This window comes from Podarcis gaigeae (genome assembly GCF_964106915.1).
Source record: "Podarcis gaigeae genome assembly, chromosome: 8".
NCBI lineage: Eukaryota > Metazoa > Chordata > Lepidosauria > Squamata > Lacertidae > Podarcis > Podarcis gaigeae.
Genome location: NC_139684.1, coordinates 61,095,649 through 61,109,302, shown reverse-complemented (window position 1 = coordinate 61,109,302; position 13,654 = coordinate 61,095,649).

Sequence of the window (13,654 nt, the reverse complement as noted above, 5' to 3'; positions counted from 1 at the left end):
CAAAGTGTGCAAAGGTGGCTCATGCTATGGTTGCTTCTACAGCCATTATTTTTGAGCACAGTTCTCTTTTTTGGTAAAATACTTTTTTCAAACTATTTAAAAAATAGTTCTGCTAAATTTATTCTAAGATTCAAAAACCTTAGATGTGAATCATGTGCTCACACAGTTCCATTGTACATAGAAAACCGTTATCAAACACCAATAAAAAAGAATGCTGGAAACTATTTTTAAAACTGTCATGGTGTAAGCTGCCATAAAGGTGGGATAGAAATATTTTTAATAAAATATTAAGAAAAATAAGGCAACTCAAGGATGGATAAATGACTGACAAGATCACATCATTAACCGAAACAAAAAAATTCCTTCCAGTAGCACCTTAAAGACCAACTAAGTTAGTTCTTGGTATGAGCTTTCGTGTGCATGCACACTTCTTCAGATACACACTTCTTCAGATACACATCATTAACCGATCAGACAAATACCACATACTGAAGTTACAAAATCCATTGTCTTTCAAAGGGTAAATTTAACAAAATAAAAGCACTTAAGTAAATATAAAGTTATTGGTCAGTATTCAACTAAATTTTACTCCGAGCAGATCCATTAACCCACAACCCTGAGATTGAGATTAAAGAGTCTTATGCTCAACCAAGTCATCCCAACTGCAGTGAAGACACCAACCCAGTATGTGGGAGCTGTAGAAAAGGCAAATTCTATGCTGGTGATTATAAACATAAAATACATTATAGGGTTAGCAAGACAGCCATAGCAGAGAGAGAGAGAAATAATATACATGTGCACAATTTTTAAATGAAAATGTAATAAAATCCAAAAACAATCAGAAATAGACCATTTTGATTCAGAACTCATATCTCCCTTTAATAATCATGACCTAGTTTTGAGGGCTATCACAAGGAACTTGGATATATTTTTAGTTACCTTAGGGTTGGAATCGGCTGTTAAAATTTAAACATAGAATTCAAATGCCTTACACATAATGAAATATGCTGGGGGAAAAGAACAGGCCAATCATATGCATACTTATTTGGAAGTATGCCCTCCTTACAAATTCACAGGACTTACCTTTAAGTAAGTGTCCATAGGATAGAAATTTAAGATCCAATTTCTCCATAAAAGTACATCAGGGCAGAAAATAGCACATTGTTGTTATGGCATCTTGTCTATCTCTTTTTGTGCCTACTGTATAACCGACTCTAAGGGATTAGGACAGTTGTCAGCAATTGCATATAAACTGAAGCAACAATTATTCCTGAGTTTGAAAAGCTAATGTAAAGCACATAAGGATCTATCAAAGTGCATTTAAGCATTAAAAATTGTGGTAACGTTTAGATCAGAAGCAGGGAAGCTGTGGCCCCTTGACCAAACCTGGCCCATCAGGAGGTTCAAGTTGGTCCACAAGCATATTTTCCCACAAACCTTGCTCACCTGTCCATCAGCTGGCACTACTGTGTGTGATTCAATCCCTTTCCACCCATCCCCAAAAATCAACTTTGACAGATGGGTACAACCACTCACCTAATATCAGTAGGATGTCAGATACTGACAGGTGAGTGGCCCCATCCACTATATTTCCCCACACCTATTTATATATATTGCCTGAGGTGTCAAATAGCTGCTTAGGTTTGCATGAGGTGCTTCTGAAATCTTCTATATGCCCCTGAAAAGACAGAAATACCTTGTGAATTCAGGGCCTATTCATTTTATGTTTTGTTTATATTTAGATTTTAAGTGCTTAAATTCAGCCTGGGAATATGATTGGGGATGGCAGTAATAGAAATATATGTAATAAATAAGTACCCTTGAGGCAACCTCCATCAGTTCAGGTAGAGAGAATCTCAGCATACCAACATTTCTTGCAATCTCTCCCTAACATCAAAACATCAGGTTAAAAACAGATTTTATTGCTGGCCATAGACACACACGACTGAACGCTAAACAGGACATCTGTTAAATATTCAGATTTCTTTTCTATATTTACAAAGAGCAGTTGGTAAGTATGAAAAAAGCTGCAACAATATTACAAAATAAAGAATCCTACAAAATAAATAAGGTGTCTTTAAGAAGACCAACTTCTGCTGGACAAGGGCTACGCCAGTTTCCTCTTTGGTTCAATGTGACAGATTGCTGGGGGGGGAGAAGGGGGATGAGTTGCTGCCACAGCCATTGGGAATGTGTGTGGTGGGGGAGAGGAGCATTTTCCTGATGGCCTAGAAGGGGAGGGTGGCAGAAAGAGCAATCCGTTCAGCCATGTATCATTCCACATCCTCTGTGCAGAGCCCAGTGAGGAAGGGAATTGAAGCAGGGAGAGGCAAGAGTTCAGTCTGCAGGGGAGGGGGCAATTCCCATTACCATGGCACTGGTGATGTCATTGGGATGCACTCTGCAGAGGACAAAAGGCTCACACGGGAGCTGAAATCACACTGATTCTTTCGCTCATTTGGATCTTTCCTTATGCTGAAGCCAGTGTGCCTTGCATCATCTGTGCCTCTGAATCTTTCTCTCTCCCCTGCCTGCCCCCAACTCACACACAGGCCTGACTGTAAAACAATGTCACTCATGTTCAATTTGCATGCATTCAGCAGCCTCAGATGTGCACTCACTGGAGAGTTTATAGGAACACACCATAAAACACCTTAATTTATTTAAAAATATGTATATGCCACCTATTCTGAAACACCTTGAGGCAGTTTGCAATAAAATCAATTTTAAATAATACGACACCAATGAAACAAACCCAGCAGCATTAACAGCAACAGTGCTGACAACAGTGGCTGGCATACAGAACTGGGGAAGGAGTCATTAAAAAGGTACGGTTTCAGTGTACATTGAATTTACTTGGCATCCAGCATGTTAGTGTGCTTCTAGATGGAAGAGTTTTCAGAAGTCAGGATACCTTTAGCAACCCACCAGCCACCGGAATAATGTTGTTGTTGTTGTTAAGTCCTTCATCAAAAGGCATAAATAAATATTTAAAGTATAAACAACAAAACAATATTATATGAGCTAGGTGCAGAATAGAACCATATAAAAATAATAGCTCTGTACTTATAGGAATAATCTGCCTGAATAAATTAAATAAGGAGGCCCCCCCCAATTATTTTTTTTACATTATTTTAATTAGATTTTCAATTATGCATTATATGTGTGTGTGTGTGTGTGTGTGTGTGTGTGTGTGTGTGTCCACACACACACACACACACACACACACACAAAGGAAAGAGTGCAAATATAACCCAAACATGGGATGGATATGAAGTCAAAAGCTTACTGGTGTACAATTGTGAGGAAGAAAAAATAAAATCTATCTACAATGAGACAATCATAGAAAAGTCTTATGACAATATAGGACATAAGACATATACTGTATAGGACTGCATATCTGATGTACTGGGATACAAAAAAAAAGTTCTACCAAATAGCACTGAACAACTGTTATTTATTTTTCTCTTGTAAGAGGTGTACGTTATAGGTAATTTTTTCAAGCACAGCAATAGGCCAAATAGTGCTGTATCAGGCTTGGAGAATCAAGCGTTTTGTTTCAAAGTCTTAAATTGTTTAGCTGTATTTTGTTGGGCTGCAATCAATAGAAATAATAAAAGTAGTTTAGATTGAATATATTTGCTTGGCCCATAGAACACTGATAATAAGAACAGTTTGGGTACAAAAGGAGTGGGTTCCTTTCCTATCCTAAAAAGTTAATTGTGGACTGGGACCCAACATGTGGGGACATTGCCACCAAAGGCAGAAGTATGTTCCTTAATAGTACATCACCTCCAGCAGTTAAGGATTTTAGCAGACGTGATATGAGCTAATTGTGCTGGGGTTCTGTAACAAGATCCCAGGGCAGTGTGACTCATGAAAGATTGCCTCTTGGTAGTTTGGGTCTACAGGCTCTAAGGTGCCATAGCCCTTTCAACAAGATACATAGGCCTCCTCCAGACACTTGCTTTACTCTGCATTCATGATGATCTGTGTATTGAGGCACTGTTGGGGTTACATATGATGCTGTTTTCAGTACTGTTATCAGAATTTTAAGGTCTCAAATATAGAATATTCATAAATGCACACATATCTATGAATCATGTGTCTGAAATAGTATGGGAGAGCAATCCTGAAGCCATTTTGACTCCCAATGACCTCAAATATTCCTCTGCAGTAAGGGAGGCAAATGGTGAAAGCCTTCCCATTGTCTTGCAAATCCTGTCTTAAGGGCTTATTTGTGTATGAATAGGGTGAGCCTGTGACATGGATTCAGGAACTAAAGTATTAACAATCACAAAAGAATGGCCAGACTGCCCAGGCAATGCAATCAGTGACCATTATCAGGTATCCTGGCAGGCAGGATTTCTGCTGTAGACTGCCTCCTTCTGTGATGTATGTATGATGTTTTCGGGGGTGGTCTTGGGCTACAGGGTGGGCAATTTCAAAGGTCTATTTAAGAGCTTGTGCACTGTTGTTCAGGGTTCTCCTCCCTCTTGTGTGTGGTGAGTGGGGACCCTGTTGCAACAGTTCCTTTAATAAAGATCAGGCTTACTAGCTGCTTTGCTTCTCAATATACTCTAGTTGGCCTCCGTTATTTTCTCCTACCGATAGGACTCTATACAGGCTCTGGAATACCCCATAAGGGAAAGGGAGCAGTTTAACAATGTCCTCCCACTCTTTAAGTGGCAGGGTGCCTTATTTTGCTTACATGTGTCATCATCTTTTATTTTTTATTTAAATAATTATTATCACTATGACTATGGGCCTCAAAACCTGGATGTGGCCTAGACTTCTTTGGACCTTTGAGGGGGGCCTGTTCATTACCCACTGTGCTCCGACAGAAAGCCCTTCTGATCCACTTGTTTTTGCAGCCTTTTTACTGGGTTTTACTCTCTTCCTCCTGATTTGGGTGGTTGTTGTGCTCTGCATTTTAGTGTCTTCAGGTTGGATATTAGTTTTATTATTTCTGTCTTTCACTGCTGGTTTTATTGTTGTGGTTGTTGTCTATTGCATTTGAATTGGAAGTCACTCTGTAAGAATTTTACCCTTAAAGATGGTCTAAACATTTTTTCAGTAAGTAAATGCACACTCATTTTAAAAGTGGGGGAAAGAGCCAATGGGATGTAGTGATTTGGACTGTTGGACTGGTGTTCACACTGCCACTCAGCAATGAAACTCACAAACTGCATACACATTAACAGAAATTGAGATGATTGAAAGATGAGATACTGTGCATCGTGTAACATACAGTAAAACATAATTCTAATCCATTACATTGTTTCAACATATTGTAAATCTGTAAATTTTGATGTAACTTACTTTAAACATTCAGGAAGGCTCTGTGTGTGTGTGTGTGTGTGTGTGTGTGTGTGTGTGAGAGAGAGAGAGAGAGAGAGAGAGAGAGAGAGAGAGAGAGAGAGACACTAGTGCAGTATCTATTAAATACATCACTGAGAGGCAGCGTCTCTTTTGTATAAGGATCTGGCTTCATTTGCTAAGAAATAATTCTGCAGCTGCCAGGCCTTCTGTTCACTAAACTGCATGACAGGCGTGGGGTGGTGAGGAGTTGCTGGGTGAAACATTAGACCCTTTGGAATTCAGCTTCCTTCTTTTGTCCCACCCATTGGTAGACACTTCCTGGACTTCATCCATCTGGGGAGAGGGTGGGAGGAGGAGAGCAGCTGCTGATCTATTTCAAAATGAAGGGGTTTTGTGGGAGGATAATGTTCATTTTAACCCCCAATCTGAGACAGTGTGCATGTTAGAGACAGTTTGAAGCTAAACCCTGCACAGGTTAATTGCTGGCCCCCACCAGATTGGTGTGTTGTTTCACGAGTGTATTCCACAATGTGCAGTTGGCACAATAATAGTACTGTATGCTAGTGGTGGACTGGCCGCACATCATTCAGTGTTATGTTGTTCTGCAATACTTCTCTAATTTAGCCACAATCTAACACAACAAAAGTTTGGGGTGGGGGAGGCCTGGAACAATTGTCATATGAAAAGTTCCAGGATTTCTGCAGGAAGCTACAGGACATGCACCTATTAGAAATTAAGCAGTATGTACAGCACATCCTGAAACATTTGCAAACAGTTCAGTGGTACCTCGGGTTACATACGCTTTAGGTTACATACGCTTCAGTTTACAGACTCTGCTAACCCAGAAATAGTACATTGGGTTAATAACTTTGCTTCAGGATGAGAACAGAAACCGTGCTCTGGCGGCGTGGCAGCAGCGGAAGGCCCCATTAGCTAAAGTGGTGCTTCAATAACAGTTTCAGGTTAAGAACAGACCTCCGGAATGAATTAAGTTCTTAACCCAAGGTACCACTGTGCTGTTATTTTCAAGAACTGAGTTGTGTCTCCTCCCCTGACCACTCCAAGGGTTCTTTCGCAGGTCTGGGTCTCAAGGGAATCTTCAGCACTTGTTTCCTGCCTTCTCCTTAAGGTCCTTGACCTATGGGTGTCTGGTTCAACCTCTGAGGACTCCTTGTCTGGCACCGGGTCATAAACTGGGCATGACAACTGCTGGATTGGATGGTGTGGGGTTGTCTGGTGTGCTGCATGTGGTGATGCAGCAGGGAGGGATACAGTGGTGGACCCGGGAGTCTCAAATTTCAGTGGCACCCTGTGCAATGCCAAAACTCAGCACCCCCTCCTTGCCTCCCGCCTATTTTACATAATAGTTGTGGTGCCTGGAGTCTCTGCACCCAGTGTGCACTCCCTTAAATCTGCCTCTGAGGGGAGTCTTCCATAGACATAAAGGTAAAGGGACCCCTGACCATTAGGTCCAGTCATGAGCGACTCTGGGGTTGCGGCGCTCATCTTGCTTTACTGGCCGAGGGAGCCGGCGTACAGCTTCCGGGTCATGTGGCCAGCATGACTAAGCCGCATCTGGCGAACCAGAGCAGCGCATGGAAACGCCGTTTACCTTCCCACCGGAGCAGCTCACCCCGTCATGGGGATTCGAACCGCCGACCTTCTGATTGGCAAGTCCTAGGCTCTGTGGTTTAACCCACAGCGCTATAGCCAGGATTTATGTAGGGGAGGGCAGGACACCCACTTGTCATCATACTCTGGCTCTGTCTAGCAGATTCGGAATGAAACAGTTGTTTTGAATTATTTTCTTTTGATCCCAAGTGTTCAGAAAAATCTTTAAAACCTTTCTACAATTTATACTTTTGTTTAAGTATTTTATTTATTTACTTTATTTAGAGGAGGCAACAGCCCCCCTGGCTATGCCCATGGTGTCCTTACCCCTGGTTGATGGGCTGTGCTAGGATTTCCAGGAATGCAGTTTTTGTAATTGTCAGTCTGAGTTATACCCATGAGTCCCTGCCAGACCTGTGTACCTGGAGTCTGTGAGGTTTAAGATCTGATAGAGGAGACTGCTGAACCACTCTCACAAGTGTTGTGTTGTTGTTGTTTTGTAAGCCAATGGCGACATTTGGCCTGTTAAGTTCTCATAAGCATCTAAAAATGAGAAAGGTTGCCATAGGGATAGCTAAGTGATAGTACTCTCAGGAAGGAGGAAGGCATTTTCCCCACCCCCTCAACTGGCTGGATGCCAGGTCATACTAGAATGGAAAATACTAGGCCAAGCTGGGGGTGGCGGCGGCGTGCAGCTGTGTATGAAAGAGTCGTGTGTGTAAATATGGCTGATGCTGGAAGCTGGAGAGACAGAGACATGTCTGCCCTGACTAATAGAACCCTAATAGAGAAGCAAGATATCAGCAATGCTCAGGCTGTACAGAGAAGCAACGCTCAGGCTGTACAGTATATATGTATAAATTAAACCATATGTCCTAAATGCACCACACTCTCTAAATGCACCTTGGACCTTCATTCCAAGGTAACTGAACTCTGGGAAAGAACTGGAGCCCCTGGAGTCTCACTGCTCACAGATTGGGGTGCCATGTAACATACCCTCCAACATTTCAACGATGAAAACAGGGACGTCGCATTCCATAATGATAATTTTACTATTATACCCCACACATCTTACTGGGTTGCCCTAGCCACTCTGGGCAGTTTCCAATATTTATAAAAAGATAATAAAACATTAAACACTAAAAGAACTTCCCTATACAGGATTGCCTTCAGATGGCTTGGGGGGTCAGATAACTCCATATCCTCCAATATTTCTCCATTGAAAATAGGGACATCCTAAGGAAAAGTGAGACATTCTGGGATCAAATCAGAAACCGGGATGGCTTCTCTAAATCAGGGACGTCTGTGGAAAATAGGGATACTTGGAGGGTCTAATGTAACAATATTTTCTGGTTGTGTGTTCTCTACTTGCATCCCCAGACAGAACATGCATTGACTATGGTGGCTGTTATTCTGGTACAGTGGTACCTCGGGTTAAGTACTTAATTCATTCTGGAGGTCTGTTCTTAACCTGAAACTGTTCTTGAAGCACCACTTTAGCTAATGGGGCCTCCCGCTGCTGCTATGCCACCGGAGCACGATTTCTGTTCTCATCCTGAAGCAAAGTTCTTAACCTGAAGCACTATATCTGGGTTAGCGGAGTCTGTAACCTGAAACGTATGTAACCTGAAGCATATGTAACCACTGAAGCATACAGGTACCACTGTATAGCCAGAAGGTTGGTGATTCGAGGCCACCCAGGATTTCTGCATTGCAGGGGGTTGGACCAGATGATCCTTGGGTCCCTTTCAACTCTACAATTCTATTATTGCTTTTCCTGAAAAGGTTTGGTGATTACTTCCAATTCTCTTTTGCCTTGCAAGGGACTACCTCAGAAATGTCCCTGCAACAGCCTTCTGGAGAACATTTGAAATATTAACAATATTGACAATAAAGGTATTATTATTATTATTATTATTATTATTATTATTATTTGTAGCACAAACAACAGGTCACGGCAAACAAAAGAGCAGACAGACATCACCACTCTGGAGGGGCCCCTAATCTCATGGGCCGTTGGTTCACGACCTCAGCTTTAAAGTTATTCAAAGTATCGCTTTCACCCATATCAACCTTCCTGTACTAGAAGATTGACAAGAGATACTCCTGATGTTCCCACTTTCAAGAGCAGTCAGACTGGTGGGTTCAAGGGGGAGGGCATTTTCTACAGAAGCCCCATGTCTTTGCAAAATAGCTAAGCAGGTATTAGAAGTCACCCCAGAAGAAAACGCAACTTGAAAAAAGAGACAATGCACATATTTTTGTAAACTAATAAATATTATGTATATATATATATATATATATATATATATATATATATATATATATATAAAACCACCCCAGAATTGGCCCTACTGGACATCTTCAGATATAATAATGCCCACTCACATTATAGAGAGCTTCTAACCCACCTACTCTCAGCAGCCAGAAGCATCATAGCCAGACACTGGAGAGACCTGTCAGGAGTAAACATGGACCAATGCTATCTAGTAGTATGGGAAACAGCCTTACTACAAAAGATAAACAATAAACTGAAACTGACACAGGGACAAATAGAAGAAGATGCCTTTCACTCTGTTATGGTTTCCCTTTATCACATACATAGCCCAACAAGACAACAGTAATCCAGCAACAGCATTCGAATCAATATGGCTAACTTTATCCAAAAATCCACCTCCTCACACACAAACAAATTTCACAACCCTCAAGGACTCTATGGGCTCTGGAATACCCCATAAGGGAAAGGGAGCAGTTTTTTCTTATAACACTCCTAGGGACATAGCACTGGGAAGCAGCAAATGGGACATGGAGCCCTACCAGGGAAAGGTGTGATGGACCCCATTCCCCTTTGGATGTCTGATTTTAATACAGTGGTACAGTACCTTGGTGATTTTAATACAGTGGTACACTTCAGGTTACATATGCTTCAGGTTAGAGAGACTGCTAACCCAGATATAGTGCTTCAGGTTAAGAACTTTGCTTCAGGATGAGAACAGAAATCATGCTCCGGTGGCGTGGCAGCAGCAGGAGGCCCCATTAGCTAAAGTGGTGCTTCAGGTTAAGAACAGTTTCAGGTTAAGTACGGACCTCCAGAATGAATTAAGTACTTAACCCGAGGTACCACTCTAAACCTAGACAGCACTCAATAACTGAACTGTTACCGAGCTGATGAGTCTCTCTTCACAAAAGTATCACTGCAATTTACAATCTATTAATAAAAACTAAACATTTTGAAAATACAAAAAGCAGCTAAATCTAAGGGTTTCTTTTTTAAAATAATGCAAATAAGCACCCAAAGCTGAGACCTTAAAAAAACTGTTGAAACAAAAATGTTGTTGATTTATGATGGAAACTACAAACAGTTGGGTGCCTGTTGTATTTGTTCCATAAAACAAGGGCAGCCACACTGGAAGCTCTGCTCTGACCTGCTATGGAGTATTAGTTTTCTGATATTTTTAGGGACTTCAAGGAAAGAAATACTCTCCTGCAAGACACAGTAACTAATGGGCATGTAAGGGGTAAGATATAAAATATATAATAAACAAGCTCGTTAAAACGGTGTGAGTTAAAACAGCCATCAAAGCAGTGGATTCAAGTCAGGGAATGTAAAAAATTATTGTCTAAACATGTATGTCTTCAAGAGCTGGCAGAATGCCTGTACTGACGGGTAGTCCCATAGTTCAGCAGGGAGAGCAGTCCACAACACGTGAAAAAGTCTGGCTCCTTGTTACCATAAATCCAGTTCCATAACTGGTGGAAATAAATCCCCACCAGCACTCATGATACTCACTTCAGGTATTGTCTTTAGGTTAGAGAGGAGAATAGGATGAGAGAAAACAAAGCAGGGGGAAAGGAAGGGGCGCTGCATTGTATGACAGTTTCATTCTGAATTGCCTTGTAATTCTGTACTATAATTCATTTTTTAAATGAAGGTTCAGTGACAAAAACGAAGTCTGGAACTATGCTAGCCAGGAATGACTCTGTCATTGAGTCTGCCAGTGAATAAATAGTAGACTTAACGGATGAGAGCAATCCCACTTTTATCCCTCTCAGCAGCATTTAATCTGACTATTATACATTGCATCAATAGTCTTAAAAAGAAACCAGGTTTCCAAAGTGCTGTTGTTTATTACAGTCCTGGAGGTGCTCCTGAATCTTATCAGAGGGGACCGGTTGGTGCAAGGGATTCAGGTCGGAGCGAAACAATATAAACTTAAAGCTTTTGCAGATGACCTAGTTTTGACCCTGCAGGAGCCAGAATCTAGTACAAAAAGAGTTTTGGAATTGATTAAAGACTTTGGTCGGGTGGCGGGATTTAAATTAAATAAACAGAAAACTAAAGTATTAGGGAAAAACTTGACAGACATAGAGTCAGAACGGTTTCAGAAAGAAACAGAACTAACATTGGTGAAAAAAGTTAAGTACCTAGGGGTAAATATAACAGCAAAAAATCTGAGTCTATTTAAGGATAATTATGAAAAATGCTGGTCTGAAATTAAGAGAGACTTGGACTGTTGGACAAAATTGAAACTTTCTTTGCTAGGCCGAATTGCCGCTATTAAGATGAATGTATTGCCAAAGATGTTGTTTTTGTTTCAAACATTACAAATTGTGGATAAGACGGAGTGCTTCAGGAAGTGGCAGAGAGATATTTCTAAATTTGTCTGGCAGGGCAAAAAGCCTAGAATTAAGTTTAAGATACTAACTGATGCGAAAGAAAGAGGTGGCTTTGCCCTGCCGGACTTAAAGCTGTACTATGAAGCAGCAGCTTTCTGCTGGCTCAAGGACTGGCTACTTCTTGAAGACACGGATGTGTTGGATCTGGAAGGTTTTAACAATGCATTTGGTTGGCATGCATATCTATGGTATGATAAAGTCAAGACCAATAAGGCCTTTAAGAACCATATTGTCAGGAAAGCTGTATTTAATGTCTGGACAAAATACAAAGACTTGTTGGAAAACAAAACCCCAAGGTGGCTTTCACCTCTGGAGGCTAAGGCCCGGAAGAGACTCAATATGGAGGCCAATTGGCCAAAGTATTGGGAAATATTAGAAAAAGATGGTGACAATTGGAAATTGCAGAGTTTGGAGAAAATGAAGGGTAAAGTGCTAGACTGGTTACATTATGCTCAGATTAAAGAAGTTTTTAAAAATGACAAAAAGTTAGGATTCCAGGTGGAAAAATCGAAGTTAGAGACAGAACTGTTAGAACCAAAGAGTAAGATATTATCAAGAATGTATAACTTGCTGTTGAAATGGAACACACAAGATGAAATGGTTAAATCTGCTATGATAAGATGGGCACAGGACATTGGGTATAATATTATGTTTGAAGATTGGGAAAGGTTGTGGACCACTGGGCTGAACTTCACTGCATGTAATGCTCTGAAGGAAAATGTAATGAAAATGATATATAGATGGTACATGACCCCTGTTAAACTTGCTAAAATATACCACTTGTCCGAAAATAAATGTTGGAAATGTAAGGAAAATGAAGGAACATTCTTTCACCTCTGGTGGACTTGCCCGAAAGTGAAGGCCTTCTGGGAAATGATATATAACGAGCTGAAAAAAGTATTTAAGTATACTTTCACTAAGAAACCAGAGGCCTTCCTCCTGGGTATAGTCGGCCAGAAGGTGTTAAAGAAGGACCGAACATTCTTTATGTATGCTACAACGGCAGCAAGGATACTTATCGCTAAGAACTGGAAAACTCAAGATTTACCCACACTGGAAGAATGGCAGATGCAGCTGATGGACTATATGCAATTGGCGGAAATGACCGGCAGAATCCGAGACTTGGGAGAAGAAAAGATTGAAGAAGACTGGAGGAAATTTAAGATTTATTTACAAAAATATTGTAATTTGGTGGAATGTTAAGAAGGGTGCTTGATTACAAAAAATTGGCCATCACTAATTTGGATTTGAATTGGAAGATAAGTGAGATTTTAGAAAACAAAAATCGCTGAAGAAGTGTTATTTATCATTTAAAAGAGCGACTATAAATTACATGATAATTTGCTTGGAAAAATGTATGGACAATGTAAGTGTGAACGGGAAACGTGAGGAAGTCCAAAAAGGTTTGAAAATTTGTTAAGACAAAAGGAATGTTGTTTATTATTTTTGTATTTTTTATAAAAAACCCTAATAAATATCTTTATAAAAAAAAACAAAGTGCTATAATCCATGATGAATCTTCCAGAATTTACATTTACGAGGTAGGAACCACTGGCAAATAGGAACCCCTCAGGATAATTAAAAAGCCCTCCCCCCCTTCTTACTGTCTTCTGGTAGTTAGTAAAGTTTAATTATTGCAGGGAAAATAATAATGAAGAGTTGTCTTTAATATGTAAGGCCTGCTTCCTTTTGTACTGTAACAATGTCGTTTTGCAACACCTTGATTTTAATTTGCTGCAAGCTGCCCACTTTAATGTGTAACTATTAGAAGGGCAGATGGGTCAATACTGAAATAAATAACTGTTGCAAGGAAACAAATAACTGTTGCAAGGAGCATTTACAAACTGCTTTCCCCGCCCCACAATAGGGAATAGCTGACCATCGCCTCCTGCGGCTGTGCTCTGAGACACCTAGTGGTAGGAACATTTTCTGTCCTTGGCTTATGCAGCCTCACCTCTGAAAAGGACCGTCCATTTTGTTTAAGCGCGGCCATCACCATCAGACTCATTCTGCTGACTGCTAGCATCACTACAATGTCAAATTG